The sequence below is a fragment of the Periplaneta americana genome, chromosome 5, assembly GCF_040183065.1.
Source record: "Periplaneta americana isolate PAMFEO1 chromosome 5, P.americana_PAMFEO1_priV1, whole genome shotgun sequence".
Lineage (NCBI taxonomy): Eukaryota > Metazoa > Arthropoda > Insecta > Blattodea > Blattidae > Periplaneta > Periplaneta americana.
Genome location: NC_091121.1, coordinates 12,026,891 through 12,046,165, shown reverse-complemented (window position 1 = coordinate 12,046,165; position 19,275 = coordinate 12,026,891). Strand labels below are relative to the sequence as shown.

Here is a 19,275-nt window from a genome sequence, read left to right as displayed (position 1 = left end):
AGTTTTGTGGAAAGAACTAGGGAAGGTCATTGTAAATAGATAACGTAATCAGTGTTAAGATATTGTAAATAGTAAAGTCAGTATTAGTGAAAGTGTAAAATAAGTTTTGTAAATAGTAAAGTCAGTGTTGAGAAAGTGTCAGGTAAATAGTGTAAATAGCAATCAATGTTTGTCAAAGTGCCAGTGTCAGCATAATGTGGGTAGTGCAAGAAAAAAAATGAACAAAGAACAGAGTGCTGAGACTAGTTAAAGTCTAACAGGGTTTATTAACCATGTCACAAAAGTAGTATACACGACAAGCTCGCCTGGATTGGCTCACCAAGCGAGTACACTTGAGCCATTCCTGTTGGGGAGTTCTAACCCCATCACAGGAGGCCTGTGCCCAACATGGAACATCATGGCTAACATTCATTCATTCAATCTACTTGGAAGGGTTCATTATAATTCATGAGCAGTGGCGCCAACTTATATGGGCTCGTGGGGCCCGAATCCACCCAATAATTTGTCGTGTTATTACTACAAGGTACGGCAGAGGAATCGGACGATTTTCAAATGGAAATAACTCAGTAGATATGCCTATTAGAACAAATCTATTACTGCCAAAAAAGCTGGCTATGTATTCCATTTTGTTGACATAGGCCTATATTTAGATTGTCTTGAAAATTATGTCCTTCAAATGGTGACCGTCTCTCTCTATGCACTCTTCAAATAACACAGTAGATATGCCTATTAGAACAAAACTATTACTGCCAAAAAAAGCTGGCTATGTATTCCATTTTGTTGACATAGGCCTACATTTAGATTGTCTTGAAAATTATGTCCTTCAAATGGTGGCCGTCTCTCTCTAAGCACTCTTCAAGCCTCTCTCTGAAGTTGCGTGTCGCTCTTTCCAACATTTCGCTATCAATGTTGGCGATTTCCTGGGTAATGGCAATCTTCAGGTCATCGGTTGTTTGGGGCCTGTTTACGTACACTTTGGACTTCAGGTAACCCCACAAAAAGTAGTCGCAGACGGTAAAGTCAGGCGAGCGGGGAGGCCAGGGAATGTCGCCACGCCGAGAAATGATTGCTCTGGAAACATGTGACGCAGAGCTATCATTCAATTTTCTGCTGTAACTATGAGCCGTGACACCATCTTGCTGAAACCATACAGTTTGTTTATCAATCCCACGTAGACGTCTACGCAGTTCTAGTTTAAGAAATGTCCTCAGCATATCTTAATCGCTCAATGTTATCTGGCGTTCGTACACTTCGAAAGTGTCCTGGTGGTTTCTTCTTGCAAGCTGATGTTGATAATCGAAAGTTTTGTACCCATCTCAATATGCTATTGCGAGCAGGAACTGCTCCGTGGCGGCCAACATTAAATTGGAGACGAAAGGCACGCTGGGTTTTCACAACTGAATCAACATTCTTGAAAAATGTCTCGATAACGAAAGCACGGTGCTCCGAGCGCCATACTTCAATAATTACATAAAATGGCATCAAAAATGCTAACAAACGAGGGTCGATCGACATCCATAAGCCCTCATGTTGCTCAGTAAATGGCCTTCTAAAACCGTCACATTCCTTTGCCGCACCTTGTAATATCATTATTAGATTTATTTATTTTAACTAATAACACAAGTGTTTGAGTCCACCCAGTGTTTTCCAAAAGTTGGCGCATTTGTTCATAAGGATTTGCAATACAGGGTAAGTGAAAGTATTAACGCCATCATTTCAAGAAATGGGTTACAACTGACCAGAAATACGGACAATAATACATTATATATATTCATTATATATGAGGTCTTGCCTACCTCATTGAATATTACACGACTACTATGAAGTAGCCAATGTGTATTATCATCATTTAATTCGAGAAAAATTTGTTCCGACATCGGGAATCGAACCTGGGACCTCTCAGCTCTGCGCGCTGAGTCATCTTTCCAACTGAGGTTGAATATGGCCATAAAGTCATTTAAATATGCGCTCCTGCATGTATGACTTACAGTGTCTAAGGTGCAGTTAGTAAGGCCGTCAAACATTACGAGAGGAGTTCGGCCGGCACCGTGGATCGTGTTCCGGCATAGCTCAGTTGGAAAGAGCACTCAGCGCGCAGAGCTGAGAGGTCCCGGGTTCGATTCCCGGTGCCGGAACGAGTTTTTCTCGAATTAAATTATGATAACGGACAGTAATATTGATTTTGTTTTTAGATATTGATAATTTGTAGTCTTTCCTGTGGAATGTACGTTTCAAAAGTTGTACGTAATTGTGACAAGATTTTACAACAATACAAGTAAATAAAAGTATGACGCTATTACCTGCACTTATTTTTTTAGAATAAAGAAACGTGTTTATAAGCAAAAGTGACAAATGTAAGATTGTATTACAGAATTTAACAGCTATGAATGATTAGGGACAGCAAAAAAGAGTCAATACTCATTAGCACATAACTTTAAAAAATCCAATCAAGGTCACTGTCATTGAGTGGTGCACAACGCCTTCAAATAGTGAACAGAGTCGAATTTTCTTTGTGCTGCTCTTGTCACAGGTTTCGTGATACCCGTTTCCGGTCGCTTATCCTTCAGTTAGAGACGATTAAACTAACCGCTACTATTACATGGTTCATCAAAATTTATTCTCGCAGCGAGATGGCGCTATTATCTGCAGTCGCAAATACTATTTTAAATGGTTAATTACCATAATATAATATTATTGTACATTTTAAAACAATACCACTTCACTAAACTTAAGAACACATACTGTACATATAAACGAATTCCTCATAGCATTTCATCATTCACTGTATTTCAAATTCAATTATTATTATTACGTGTTCACTTTATGCAGAATAGCTACAATATTCACGTCACTCAACAATCAGCTCAAGCGAGAACTACTTCATTAAAGGTTGTTAAACTGACACTAAAGACAGAAATCCGTTTCATTGTTGGTTACAGACACAGGTGGGTGTATTCCGGCTTCCCGCTCAATTGTCAGTAAGCTGGCGTCGGCTGTTGTGACGTCATTGGGCAGATACTGCAATCGCCACGTGCTTTAAAGTCTTAAGATAATATTGAGTTCGTGCGCGGTTAGCATTGTGTTCTGTGATGTATTTATTACTTTTTTGGTGAAAATATTTAATTACATGCTTATTGTTCGACCAATTATTGGTGTTCTAATTACTTACTAAAGGAAATGATTAAAAATAAATCTAATTGTTATTTCTGAATTTAAAGTACCGTATTTGATATCCATAATATATATATATATTTTTTTTTTGATTGAGTTTCGTAAATACAAACGAAATATGTTTAATTTGTATTCACATAAATACTTAGGCCTATTTACAAATGGCTTTTAAGGAACCCCAAGGTTCATTGCCGCCCTCACATAAGCCCGCCATCGGTCCCTATCCTGTGCAAGATTAATCCACTCTCTATCATCATATCCCATCTCCCTCAAATCCATTTTAATATTATCCTCCCAACTACGTCTCCGTCTCCCTAAAGGTCTTTTTACCTCTGCCCTCCCAACTAACACTCTATATGCATTTCTGGATTCGCCCATACGTGCTACATGTCCTGCCCATCTCAAATGTCTGGATTTAATGCTCCTAATTATGTCAGGTGAAGAATACAATGCGTGCAGTTCTGCGTTGTGTAACTTTCTCTATTCTCCTGTAACTTCATCCCTCTTAGCCCCAAATATTTTCCAAAGAACCTTATTCTCAAACACTCTTAATCTCTGTTCCTCTCTCAAAGTGAGAGTCCAAGTTTCACAACCATACAGAACAACCGGTAATATAACTGTTTTATAAATTGTAACTTTCAGATTTTTTGACAGCAGACTAGATGACAAAAGCTTCTCAACCGAATAATAACAGACATTTCCCATATTTATTCTGAGTTTAATTTCCTCCCGAGTGTCATTTATATTTGTTACTGTTGCTCCAAGATATTTGAATTTTTCCACCTCTTCGAAGGATAAATCGCCAATTTTTATAGTTCCATTTCGTACAATATTCTGGTCACGAGACATAATCATATACTTTGTCTTTTCGGGATTTACTTCCAAACCTATCGCTTTACTTGCTTCAAGTAAAATTTCCGTGTTTTCCCTAATCGTTTGTGGATTTTCTCCTAACATATTCACGTCATCAGCATAGACAAGAAGCTGATGTAACCCGTTCAATTCCAAACCCTCTCTGTTATCCTGGACTTTCCTAATGGCATATTCTAGAGCGAAGTTAAAAAGTAAAGGTGATAGTGCATCTCCTTGCTTTAGCCCGCAGTGAATTGGAAAAGAATCAGATAGAAACTCTGCTGTACGTTTCACGTTTATTCTTTTATGAACGAAGAATCCTGTTCCTAATTGGTGATTATTGTTTTCATTTACCCTATCGTTTAAAAAAATGTTATTCAGTTTGTTCTTTGACATGGACGCAAAACAGATGCGTGTAAAATACATGCGTAAGTGTACAAAGTTAATACAAGCTTGGCATTACACACTGACTAGAGATGGGTAAAAAATAACACAACAGTTATTTTGGAACTGTTCCGGTATCGGAACTGTTGCAAAAATGAACAGTAGGTCGGAACCTCCTGTTCCGAAATAACAGTGTTCCGACTCCGAGCTGCTCACTTGCCCAGCTGTTGCGGGCTCGCAGTACCGCGTTGCACAAGGTATGTTCCGACTCCCTCGGAACTGTTGCAAAAATGAACAGTAGGTCGGGACCTCCTGTTCCGAAATAACAGTGTTCCGACTCCGAGCTGCTCACTTGCCCAGCTGTTGCGGGCTCGCAGTACCGCGTTGCACAAGGTATGTTCCGACTCCGAGATAACAGTCGGAACGTCGGAGCTTGTTCCGATGAACCAACGACAGCAGCAGTTACACTGTTCTCGTTGTTCTTTATGTTGTACTTGGAACTTCGTTGGATGAAGTTGGTATTTGAAACTCTCACGTGGTTGGAGGGGGGCGCATGGAAATTGAAATCCTTGCGGTGGCGCGAACTTTAATATCAACATTTGTAAGACTGGCCAATCATCTGTAATGTTATAGTAAGTATTTAATAATCTGTAATATTCATTACCGCTTTATGGTTTATTTCACCATTAGTTGACTAATTCTGTTTTATAAACATTCTACAAAGTCATAAAGTACGCATACTATTATTAATTCATTGATCAGCTGATTCTATACAAAGGTTAAAGTCGTAAATGGTAATGAGTGGTTTAGTTACAATGTCTGTATGTCGTTTGTTGAGGTTAAGTCTGACAAGCACAAGTTTTTGTGCTATCTTCTCTGTTATCAAAGAACGACAAAAATGTTGTAGCATTATTTGTTGGAAACTACCCATATAAGGACTGATTTGGAGAGCGATGTTTAATGCGAAGTTTAAATTACACTTTGGTAAAGATGCGATTCCAACACTTTACTAACCCACTGCGGGGTTTCCAGGTTTCAGTACTGCCAATATATATCTTTTTTATTTATGAAATTGTAATATTTATTATTATTATTATTATTATTATTATTATTATTATTATTATTATTATAACTGTGCATTAAGAAAAGTAAAAATAAAAATTAATGATTTGTTTTATTTTTATTATGTAAGAGAGAGAACAGAAATTACATACCATATGTTTTAAATGTTATGTTATTTTTTTTTTAGTTGGCTACCATGTCTTTATAACTTTATGTACGAAAACAAAGTGTTGTATTCTGTCCTTGTAGTCAACAGCTGTGTAATTACTAACATTAAGCTTTTGAGTTCTGTCCGCATGCACAGCAATTTTCCAAAATCGATTCGAATGTGCATTGCAGTGCCATCTATAGATAAGAATGTGTACTATGTCATGCCTATGAGTGCTCCAGTGTGAGCTGCATGGTGTTATTTGTCTATGGTGAAGAGGGAGGGTACTGTACCGTTCGTTTGAACGACTCGACTCCGACTCATCACCACTGGTGACTGTTATTTCGGAACTGTTATTTGGAACATAGTATTTTTTCGGAACCGGAACCGTCGGAACTGTTCCGGGAAAAGAACAACTTCGCCCATCACTAACACTGACGGATAAATAACAATAATAACATTTACGGGATATTTTCGTGTGCATCTGCTTATAATTGTTAATTTTATTATTGAAGGATTGATTGTTATTCACAGCCTATTACATTCCTACACATTACAACCTAACTTAAAATAAATCATTATTATTATTATTACACATGTTTAAATCTATTTATTTGTACTAATTCCTATATATATATGGTACACACAATCATAGCGATGTCCTCAAAACCCCTGTCACTTTTTGTAATTCTTTTGTTTTCAGGAGTTTAGTGTGTGGTATTACTACTAGATAGCATGGGTGTCTTCATTTTATCACTTAATGTAACGACTTAATCTAAAGACCACAAGAATAGAAGATAAGGGAATTATTTCAGTAATAAGAAATATTGTTTGTTTCTTGAAATCACAGATGGTTCTGCACGTACCTCACATAGATACTGAGTTACTTTTACTTCTGTAGATGGTGTTGACATTATAGAGACTGTTTAAATTCGAATAGGCCTATTTTAAGCATAAGCAGTCCAATGCCTGAAATAATCACTATGAAAGACTATCCTTAATAACATTTTGAACAAATATATAGAAAACTGTTTAAATCGGATTTCCTATCTTAGTGTAGAAATGTTGTGGAAAACTACTTTTAACACGTTTATTGTCCACACCTGTGGAGTAACGGTCAGCGCGTCTGGCCGCGAAACCAGGTGGCCCGGGTTCGAATCCCGGTCGGGGCAAGTTACGTGGTTGAGGTTTTTTCCGGGGTTTTCCCTCAACCCAATACGAGCAAATGCTGGGTAACTTTCGGTGCTGGACCCCGGACTCATTTCACCGGCAATATCACCTTCATTTCATTCAGACGCTAAATAACCTAGATGTTGATACAGCGTCGTAAAATAACCCAATAAAATAAAAGAACATTTTTATTGATATACTTATTAATATACATTTCACCCAACCCGACAGTGATTTTTATATTGGCACTTGTCTTAACAATGGAGACAACTTATATGGCCCCGTGGGGCCTGAGCCCACCCAATAATTTATCGTCTTATTAATTTATTATTATTATTAGTATTATTATTATTATTACTATTGTTATCATCATCATCATTTCCTTTTCCATTCTTTCCTGGCTTAGGTACCTCATGAGTGATGGCTTATTGGTGTCATTTGTGAGGTACAAACCTGTGTTCGGACAGTTGACTAAACAAAAACATTATATGTGATGGTTGCTTATTGAAATCAGTAAATTATAATAAGTAAAATTTCAATAAGTAAGGATGCATTGTTGGTGTGCACTTTATTCATCTCTCCTACCGATAGTCAGGTGCCACATAAGGATAGTGCTGAAAAGTTAGATTTAGAAGAAATGTTAAATGTTATATTTCATTTAACGACGCTTGCAACTGCAGAGGTTATATCAGCGTCGCCGGATGTGCCGGAATTTTGTCCCGCAGGAGTTCTTTTACATGCCAGTAAATCTACTGGCATGAGCCTGTCGCATTTAAGCACACTTAAATGCCATCGACCTGGCCCGGGATCGAACCTTGGGCATAGAAGGCCAGCGCTATACCAACTCGCCAACCAGGTCGACTAGATTTAGAAGATGTTTGTGACGAATTTATTTGTATCACTCCGTGCTACGTAATAGTGAGTCCACTTTCGTATTATCAGTTTATCTTACAATTAGTTAGAATTCAAGTCTGCAGAGAAATAAAAATAAATAGTCCACACCTGTGGAGTAACGGTCAGCGCGTCTGGCTGCGAAACCAGGTGGCCCGGGTTCGAATCCTAGTCAGAGCAAGTTACCTGGTTGAGATTCTTTCCGGGGTTTTCCCTCAACCCAATACGAGCAAATACTGGGTAACTTTCGGTACTGGACCCCGGATTCATTTCACCGGCATTATCACCTTCATTTCATTCAGACGCTAAATAACCTAGATGTTAATACAGCGTCGTAAAATAACCCAATAAAATAAAAAAAATAAATAATAACATGATCTCACACCACATAATTTGTTATTTCAATTTTTTTTCAATTATTATATATATATATATATATATATATATATATATATATATATATATATATATATATATATATATACTACTAGGTTCAAAAAGTTCCCGGAATTTTACTACCATTTTTCGTATTAATATATAACAAGGGATATTATACATTTGTTTTGTTGGTAACATTCATGATGTCATTTCCTTAAAGTTTGCAATGGCAATTATTGGTTTTGAGTTGTAGGCAATTGTTTATCATAGTGTTTTGTTTGTTCGTCGCATTTTGTAATTATGTCCACAGAGCAAAGTACAAACATTAAGTTCTGTGTTTTGCTGGGGACATGATCAGTATGGCTGATGAAGATGGTGATTTCTTAAACAAAATGAAACTGGTGCTACTTGTACGACCCAGTCCCTAAACGACAGTCATCTGAGTGGAAATCGAAAACATCTCCTCGGAAGCAAAAATTTCCTAGGGACACTTCCAAAGGCAAAGTTATTTTAAATGTTATGTTTTATTTAACGACGCTCGCAACTGCAGAGGTTATATCAGCATCGCCGGATGTGCCGGAATTTTGTCCCGCAGGAGTTCTTTCACATGCCAGTAAATCTACTGACATGAGCCTGTCGCATTTAAGCACACTTAAAGCAAAGTTATGTTGGAAGTTTTCTTCGACTGTCAGGGTCTCATGCACCATGAGTTCATTCCAGAAGGTCGTACTGTAACGAAAGAATTGTACGTAGAAACCCTCCGTCGCCTCTGGGACGCAGTGAGAAGGAAACGTCCAGAAAAGTGGGTAGAAAACAACTGGTTCCTTATGCATGACAATGCACCTGCTCATCGCGCAATTATTGTAAAGAATTTTCTTGCCAGGCACAACATAACTGCTTTGGATCACACACCATACTCTCCTGATCTCTCACCACCTGATTACTTTCTGTTTCCCCGTCTGAAAAGTCATCCGAAAGGACGGAGATTCAATGCTGAAGAGGTTATCGCAAACGCGACGAGAGCACTAAGACGGGTTTCACAAAATGGCTTCCAGGCCTGCTTCCAGGAACTCTACACGCGTTGGCAAAAGTGTGTTGTTGCGGAAGGCAACTATTTTGAAGGGAATGCTGTAGAATAGTGTTTAAGGTACGTTGTTTCTATGATGCTAGCAAATTCCGGGAACTTTTTGAACCTAGTATGTATATATATATATATATATATATATATATATATATATATATATATATATATATATATATGTTTGTATTGGGTGAATATACATTAAAGTGGTAAAATAATTTTACAAAATATTAGCGGTATGTTCCCTTTTTGTCTGCCCAACTGCGAAAGTTACGAATTAAGCGACCAACACTTGAGTAAATATTTGTTCAATACATAAAAGAAGTACAAAAGACAAGAGTTCGAATAATTAACAAGAGCATAGACTACACTACAGTATAACCATTACTTTACATATTATCAAGACCGATATCAGTTATTACTTCCTGCTCTTCTGTGCCTGAAATATCTTCAGTCCTTTCTTCATATTTAAACTGATATAAATCTTGAACGTCTTTCACTTTTTAACACTTAATCTCAACGTGTTGACGATCAGAGGTTGGAATTATTTTAGTAGGGGAGAGTCGGGTAGTATCGGACATCGGGTAATATCGGACAGTGAGTTTCTTTCATCTACCACACCATGATAGTACCTGATTGACATGGTTACGTTTCTGTGATGTCGCATAGAGAAACGTAACCATGTCATTCAGGTACTACCATATGGTGGTAGATGAAAGAAACGTACTGTCCGATACTACCCAATGTCCGATACTACCCGACTCTCCCCTATATTCTTGTTAAACCATGTATTGTGGGTCCCTATCACCACGGCATGGCGCGTCCTCAGGTTGCGGATCGAGGAGACGCCCTCGAGATATGGAGGGTAGCTGTGAATATATTGAATAAGCAGTCGCGGACAGCCGATGAGGGGTGGTCCTCCAGCTTGGGGGTTGGGCGAAGGGCTAACAACCCATCACCGTAAAAAACAGCTTGTTACGAATCCTTCAAATAAGACCTTTAGGGAGGCCGAGACGTAGATGGGAGGATAATATTAAAATGGATTTGAGGGAGGTGGGATATGATGATAGAGAATGGATTAATTTTGCTCAGGATAGGGACCAATGGCGGGCTTATGTGAGGGCGGCAATGAACCTCCGGGTTCCTTAAAAGCCAGTAAGTTAGTAAGGAAGTATAGTCTTGTTAAACATGCGTAAGAATTTCTTGCTGTCTTTCTTTTTCCCATAACTTTAGACTCTCTTCTTACAGCCTTCCTTCCACCAGTCTGCACAGAATGATTGCATGATTCATTTTAATCTTCTTCGCGAGAGTCTATTTCCATTTCCTGTAAAATAAATGTTAAGTTCGGAATTAATGTATTATTTATATTATTTTCGTAAAACATTAATCAGTATTTTTATTGTCTGAAATTATAAATTATGAATTAATTATGTAATTAAATTTTAATTACATTCAATTTGTACTGACCAGTATTTCGATAGAGCACATACCCTAGATAATAACAATACGAGTATACAGGAAACAGCTGTGCACTACTTCTTTTAAACTGCACTCTTAGCCCTTGGAGTTAATATTTTGCAACAAAACTTGTAAAGATTATAGAACACAACATGGCAATTCATTTAAATTGATGTGGAGAAAAGGCACATAGACCTATGTTCTCTTTTTCCAGCCATCGCCTCAATTTTTGTCTAGTTTGGGGGGAAAATCTATTTTTAAAACTGTCGAGATTCATCTGCAAATTTACACATACGAGGTACCACTTCTTAGTCATCGTAATATTTTTTTGGATACAGCCGAATAACAATTCTTTAGTGGTAATATATTCTTAAATACAATACCATCAAGGTTGGGTGGGTAATAGATTTAATTTTTTAATTAAAAACTCTATAAAGTGTTCTTCACACATTGCACTCCACCGCTGAAAACTTACAATTTCAATAAATAAATCTTTCTTAACGCTGGAAATTGGAAAAAAATTATTCCTCTTTTAAGAACATTTGTTAACCTTATGTGAAAATATGACCTAAAAGCTTCGCAATCATCTTAGGCATAGATAGCTCTTCGAAAAATTCCAATACAATGTGAATTCTGCACCCAACTCTTCAGAAATCAATTTACAGATAATAACTGGGAATTAATTCAATATACATGTTGATTTTTTTTTGCTAGTCCTTTAAATTCCTTTACAATTAACTTCTTATTTGTTATCAAAGCCGCTGAATTATCCTTGACCCACAAGACACAAAACTGGCGGTTGCTTTTTAGATTGCCAGTAAGTTCAATCCATTTAATTCAGTACGGCGAGATGTATTTCATAGCCAACGTTGTAAATTGATCACATACCAGCTATCAAACATTCTTCTATTGAGATTGTTTACGCGCTGTTACCACATGTGGTTTCAGAGCTTGGCTTTGTTATTCCACGAAATAATAATAGAAAAATGATAGCTAAATATCATCATACACGTGTAGGCATATTGTAATATCTTAAGAGGGCGCTGACAAACATGAAAAAGAAAGTTCGTCATATACGGATTGTATTGTAAGTAATGTCATTAATTTCGTGGGGTTATTCTTCGAGATAGTCCACACCTGTGGAATAACGGCTGCGAAACCAGGTGGCCCGGATTCGAATCCCGGTCGGGGCAAGTTACCTGGTTGAGGTTTTTTCCGGGGTTTTCTCTCAACCCAATACGAGTAAATGCTGGGTAACTTTCGGTGCTGGACCCCGGACTCATTTCACCGGCATTATCACCTTCATACCATTCAGACGCTAAATAACCTAGATGTTGATACAGCGTCGTAAAATAACCCAATAAAATAAATAAAATTCTTCGAGATATTTCAAGCAAAAACGTTTACAATTCTGCTCGTTTTTGCTTCCTTTTCCAGATAAAAATAGTTTTATAATAAACATTTCATAGCGTGTTTTGGGAAAACCATTGATTTAATTCCCAATAGCTTATGTTCAGTCAATTTAAGAGAACACTGTATTATGATAATAAATGATTAAAAGAATTGTATTTATCCTTTAAGTGTGCAGAAATTTGATCCGAACAATTGTAACGTTAAAAAATTCATTTGCAGAACGAAAAGTTACATTTGTTCGGATCAAATTTCTGTACAATTAAAGGACAAAACTAAAATTCTTTCAGTTATTTATTATCATAATACACTGCTCTCTTAAACTGACTGAGCATATTGGGAATTAAGTCAATGGCTTTCCCAAAACACGCTATGAAATGTTTGTTATGAAACTATTTTTATCTCGAAAAGGAGGTAAAAACGAGCATAATTATATTAAGCCCTTTTGTTTGAATATCTCAAAGAATAACCCCCTGAAATTAATGACATTACTTACTGTTCTGCCTATATATTCAACATAGTTTTGTATGCAAACGACTTCTTCGTGAATATACTCTGCTCTGAATGATATATAATTTTACTTTCTCGTTATACTAAAAAGGACAATAAAGCCAAATCATATAATGCTCCAAGATTGTCGTATTATTGGTAGCGAAAGGTGCTGTCTGCCATTTCGATCCCGTGCTACGACCTAAAAATATATTACGCATACCCTCAAGCTATGCGCATACCAAATCCACACCGGCTGACTACATCCCAGATCACATATAACAGATTGCTCTGCCTTATACTGGGTGTTAATTTCAAAGTGTGTCATGACGTCACTGTTGATGAGTCAGCGATTTGAAGCGAGTTTCAGCTTTGGTGTCAGAGAAGTTGCCTATTAATCAAGGCGTTCAATCTGAACTTGAGAACATGTACGGTATAACTTCAATGTCGTAGCAACAGATGGCGGTCTGTACGGTCTGTGTGCTACCATAACTTCTTTCGAACTGTGTTTTGCGCGGCCAAGTCGTACGCAGGGTATTTGTTATCATCGGTTGCGTACGGCAACATTCCACAAATCAAATGCTCCGTGTCCATGTTGACCGTCGAAGTTAATATCAGCAAATACGTAAGTAATCGTCTTAACCCTCTCCCCATATCCCGACAGTAAGAAAAAACTCACCTCAGTACATGTTTCGAAACAGTTCACATTCCTGCCACTACCGGCGTTACGGTACGTATCGGTAAATACTCTTCTGAATGAACGCCGTACTTGCGAGGCAACTTCTCTGGCAGATAAGTAATACACCTCTGCGGAAGTGCAGGAAGATTGAATTCTCTAGGCTCATCGACTAGCTACGTGACGGCATGCAACGAGCCATGACACATTTTGAACTGAACACCCAGTAGATTTGACAGTAACAACTTTTATAAATTTCACTATGCTGCTGTCTAGATACGGTACTGCGTAAGAAATCACGTTATAACTATCATTTGAATTGCATGGAACAACTGTACTTCCATCTACAGGTCGTTTTCAATCGACAGTGGCGATCCTGGCGGTTGTTCTCTTCCACATGTTACCGATTTTAGCATGAGGATGGCCAATCTGTTATATAACTTATGTGATCAGGGATTACATTAAGGTTCGCTGAGTCTCCAGGTTTAAAGCAATCCTCCTCGTCTCTAGATAGTCCCTTCCTTGTGTCGCCAACCGGGACTCTTCTGGAATGATGACAAAATGGAGAAATGTTGGCGGAATAATGGTCATGCCTAATATGAGGAAACGGGAGAAAAACCCCAACTGTGGCCATGACCGCCATAAGTGTCACTATGGATTTTTCAATGAAAAGTCCCGAGCCTGACCTGGACTTGAACCTGGACCGCTTGCGTGACAGGCTGAAAGTCTGACCGCTCAGCTAAGGCAGTGTCCCCTTCCAATTTCGTCCATTCACTTTCATGACAAATCTGCGAGAATGTAAATAAATTCATCGAATTGAAATCGGTGAGTAGCCTGATGTCACTGCACATCGTTCATCGAGTTAAGAAGTAGAATAACATTCGAAGTGCGGATATGAGCACTTTCGACACAGCCACCAGCATCGATGCAAAGTAGCGAACATTTTAATGGTATGATTATGTCGAGGGACTTGTGAGCCTTTCCTTGTTTTTATAATGACTTGTGTTTACGCAATACTTAATGTGGCTTGCTATTTCACGTGTTTTACTCACACGCTTCTGTCAGAGCTTATACACAATTTATTACTAAATACAGTAGAAATTTGCATGCGAAATTATTGCCTGATCATCATATGACCTTGTGTATTATTTATTAAATTCCAGAGCTATTTCAAATGGGAAAATATCGACAGGTGCATAGCTTTACTACAGTTTCTACCAAAAGTTGAAGGACACCCCTTCAAAAGTGATGTTTCATTCCAGTCCTTATAGTTATATGAAACCCCCTGATGTTTATATAGCGACTTAATGCCTGTTAAAAATGAAGTTTTTTTTACTGCAAATCACATAATTTTTCTGCTAAGAAAACTTAATGAAAAAATACATTTTTTGTAGGAGAAAAATTTATTACTTCAGTATGAATGTACTGTACTTAGATCAATGAATTTTGGGATAGAGTTAGAAATATCTTAAAGGCTTCTTGTGCAAATATTACTTTTTGTTTAAACAAATTATAGAAATATCTGAAAGGTTTCTTGTGCAAATATTACTGTTTGTTTAAACAAATTATAGAAATATCTGAAAGGTTTCTTGTGCAAATATTACTGTTTGTTTAAACAAATTATAGAAATATCTGAAAGGTTTCTTGTGCAAATATTACTGTTTGTTTAATCAAATTGTGACACCTCGTTCACGCATTAAAATCCAGAGTTTTTCTTTATTTTATTTAGGAAAAATTCTAATTTTCTAAAATTCTTTTCAGTTTGATATTGGCAGAAAATTGACCCGGGAACACCACTGCCACTTACATCATAACATTGGGAGTTATTAATACTGGTCAATCAGCTTATTCCCGCCATTTTAGTAAACAATTGTGGAGTTCGCTACTACAAATGTGGAAAGGTTAGATTTCTTCCTTTAAAAAGTGAAAATGGGTAAAAATTCAGGAGTGTAGACGTGATGTTGCAGATTATTGGGATGTTGTAGAATAACGTGAGATAATATCTAAACCTATCCCAAAATTATTGATCTAAATATATCCATTCTGAAGTAATTAATTTTTTCCTACAAAACATCAATTTTGCAGTAACTTTTCATAACAGAAAAATTGTCATATAATCCACAGTTTGAAAGATAGAGAGATTGGGTTTTGCAGTGAAAAACTTCATTTTTCACAGGAATGTTGTCCCTTTATAAACATCAGGAGATTTCACATAAGTATAAGGACAGGAATGAAACATCTCTTTCGAAGGGATGCCCATAAAGTTCTGGTAAAACCTGTATGGTGTATATTTTTACGTAGAAATTTGTGTGGGTGGGATGCATAGCTTTACTTTATTTACGTAGAAATACGTGTGGATGCGATCACTGTCGATAGGTGCATAGCTTTACAATGCTGTATATCTTTACGTAAAACTACATGTGGGTAGGATGATAGTTTTACTAAGGTGCATATCTTTTGCGTAAAAATACATGTGGCTGCCATCACCTGTCGTTAAATACAGTTGCAAATACATTTTATTCTGATTGTTGCCAATGCTCGGATATTGAAGATGCTGGAAGAAAGATAATGTTTCTGTTGTGTGGCTGCAAAACTTTTCAATCAATGCACATCGTCATAGAATGTTGATCGAGAAGTTAGCTGCAGCTACATTGTTACACAGGAGCGTTTGCCATCTGTCGATACGCCCACAAAGTACCACAGCTTTCGCACATACTTTCAAATAAGAATCTGGAAGTCTACAGAAGAAAGGATCAAGGGAAAAGAATAGGTTGGGTATGAGAAGCGAAAGTCCTATTACCTTACAATCTGTGACATGCCACAAGCTCCAAATCATTTACTCCAAATGAATAATATAAAGGAAAAAGAAACAAAAACATTGAACAATGTAAAGAAAAAAGCCGTGAAAGACAAAAATATTGAACAATTCGAAAGAATTAGTTGTGGAAAACAAAAACATTGAACAGTATAAAAGAACTAGCCGTGAAAAACAAAAACATTGAAGTGTAAAATTATTTGCCGTGAAAAACAAAAACATTGAACAGTGCCAAGGAATGATCCGCTGTTCCTGTAAGACGAAATGTGCTACTTCACGACGTGAATGCAAGCGTGATGGATTTTTCTATTGAACTGCTTGTAGTGAGTGCCAAATCAATGCCGATACTGAATATGAAGACAGTGATGAAGACGATTGATTTGTAAGTTTTTTTCTTTATTGACTAAGTTGACTTCTGTAATGAACAAAACTTGACAAAAAAATCTTTATTTTAAAATTATGTAAGAAAATTTTAACATCAAAATCACTTATATTGATTTCAAAATGGCGATCTGGCTGTTTTCTATTAAATGCAAACGAAACTAATTTATGCTTCGTAGAGAGGTAATACTTTTATTTAAAGTAAGAAAGGTTCCAAATAAAAATATCCTTTAACAATACACATAATAATGTGGAAAGCGTTTCTGGGACACTCTGTACAGAGATTACTTCATATTTTTCATACTTAAGTAGGAACGGAACAAACCACAGGGCTGATGTGATGTGTACATCTCTTTCTGTCATAATACATATTAGATTTCGTGTGCGTGAGAGCCAACGGTTTCTCTTGTGGCAAATATTGACACTAGCACCTTGCACCTTCGCAAGCGGGTTTTCTTGCTGACGCGAGTGATGTCATCATCTAACTAGAGAAAGGACCACAAAATCTGCAACATACTTAGGCAGCTGAAAGAACGGCTGCCATAGCTCCTGGCAGGATGGAGAAGGGAAAGTCCCAGAACTTGCTCTGTCTATTCAGTCACAGGATTTTGTTTCCGTTACCATGGTGAACCTACATTTCCGCAGATCAGAAACTTCCGTCACTTCACTGAGAAAACTTAACGTCCAATCAGAAATCAGTGTCTTTTCTTTTTGTTTCCAACATGTCCGTTATTATCGTTGTAATAACAATATGCATAATTACGGTTGTTAAAAATTATGCAAATTTGATATTATTTTTACAGGTAATTATTAGCTATTTTAATATTCTGAATAGTGTTTTATAAAGTGTAATGTATGTGTATTAAACATGAAAAGTTTTGTTCATTTAGCTTTTATAGTAGCTGAGCTATAAAAAAATGAATTTCACTCAATTTTTGCAGGCCAATGGTGTACCTCCTCCCTGAAGAAAACAGCTAGTAACATGAGAGCGTCGGGTACGTGTTGCTGGCAATACCGCGGAGAAATGTCAGAGCCGTTCTTGTGGTGATCCGATTGTAGCTTGTACTGTGCCGTCCACAAACAATATTGTCCAGCTTCAAGTTTTCAAGAGATGTGGCGATGCTTCTTCCTTGATGACGCAATTTACTTAGCAGATGAATTACTGCTCACAATGGGACGCCACTTGGCGACGTTCTACTTACTCATCTCGGTCCACTTAGCGCCACGATGCTGCTAGATTAGTGGCAAGCAAGCGTCTTGTTCCACTACCCTCAAGGGTGACTTCTATTCCTGACGCCGTTTTGACGTAAGCAAATCTCTCTTCTTTTGAGTATTCTGTCAATTATATCCAGTGTTCTCAATACTGTTGCACAACTTTTCATTGAGATTGCCAATTTGTGCCGTCAGAGTGGAGGATACGAAACTATGAAGCGTGTCTATTTAGTTCAGGGTTGAGTTTGTGTTTTGAAAGATGGGCGGTAGAGAGAAGCCGTCCAATCACGACTCATTTGTTAATCTCAAAAGATAATTTGAATAACAACGTTCCATTTCCTTCTCTTTCACAAGAGGATACTCTCTATTCGAAAGTCACTTCCTTATGATTGTATTTCATTCTCTCAATATCACAGACGAGTCCACCGCTTTGGAGTAACGGTTACCATGTCTGACCGTGAAACTAGCGGGCCCGGGTTTAAATCCTAGTTAGGACAAGTTACCTGGTTCAGTTTTTTTTTCCGGAGTTTTCCCTCCATTAAGAGCAAATGTTTGGTAACTTTCGACGCTGGACCCTTGACTCATTTCGCTGACATTATCACATTCTCACTCAAACACTAGACAACCATAGCAGTTGATAAAGCGTCATAAAATAAACCATTTAGAGACAGATGGGATGACAGTTGAATTTATTATGGCCGATTTATACAAAAGCATGATATATCTAATGATTATCAAACGAATAAAATGTATCTTGCGATAACTTTTTGAGTTTCTGTAAACAGACAATTAAATTTATCGGTGTATAACTTACCCTTCGACAAATTAGTTTCAAAATCTGCCACTACATTAATGTCAGCTTCATCAGGAAGATTGTGCTTGATGCTGAGAGATTGTTGAGTTCAAGAAGACTGTGATTTTTATTGTTCTTTTTTTTTCATAAGTTTATTTGTAAACGCTCTAATATCTGTGGTCATATCGCATGTGTCGCATCATTGGATATATCATTGCAAAGGGATTAGCCATGGAAAACAAAAACATTGAACAGTGTCAAGGTATTAGCCGTGAAAAACAAAAACATTAGACTGTCTAAAGGAATTTGCCGTGAAAAACAAAAGTATTGAACAGAGTAAAGGGATTAGCCTTAAAAAATAAAAAAAACTTTTAACTGTGTAAAGAAATTGGCCGTGAAAAAAATTTAACAGTATAAAGGAATTAGCCGTGAAACTCAAAAATATTGAACAGTTTAAAAAAAATTAGCCGCAAATAAGAAAAACATTGGACAGTGTAAAGGAATTAGCCGTAAAAAACAAAGACATTGAACAGTATAAAGAAATTATCCGTCAAAAACAATAACATTGAACAGTTTAAAAAAATTAGCCGTGGAAAACAAAAACATTGAATAATGTAAAGGAGTTAGCCGTGAAAAACGAGAACATTGAACAGTTTAAAGTAATTAGACGTGAAAAAATATTGAATAGTGTCAAGGAAGTAGCAGTGAAAAACAAAAACATTGAACAGTGTACAAGGATTAGCCGCGAAAAAGAAATCAAAACCATTGAACAGTGTAAGGGAATTAGCCGCGAATAACAAAAAATTGAATAGTGAAGTAATTAACCGCAAGAAAATCATTGAACAGTGTGAAGGAATTAGCCAGACTGATCTAAAAAAATATATTTTTTTCTTTTAATTGAGAT

At 37.0% G+C, this 19,275-nt stretch overlaps 1 protein-coding gene and 1 non-coding gene across 6 annotated transcripts in view; both read left to right on the top strand.

The window, feature by feature from the left end:
* LOC138699470 (peroxisomal leader peptide-processing protease) overlaps positions 1 to 19,275 on the top strand; it is a 525,434-nt gene that overhangs the window by 325,681 nt on the left and 180,478 nt on the right. The gene's annotated exons all lie outside the window — the stretch shown is intronic.
* Positions 2,060 to 2,135, top strand: TRNAC-GCA (transfer RNA cysteine (anticodon GCA)). Its single transcript has one exon. It is a non-coding gene; the product is annotated as a tRNA-Cys (tRNA).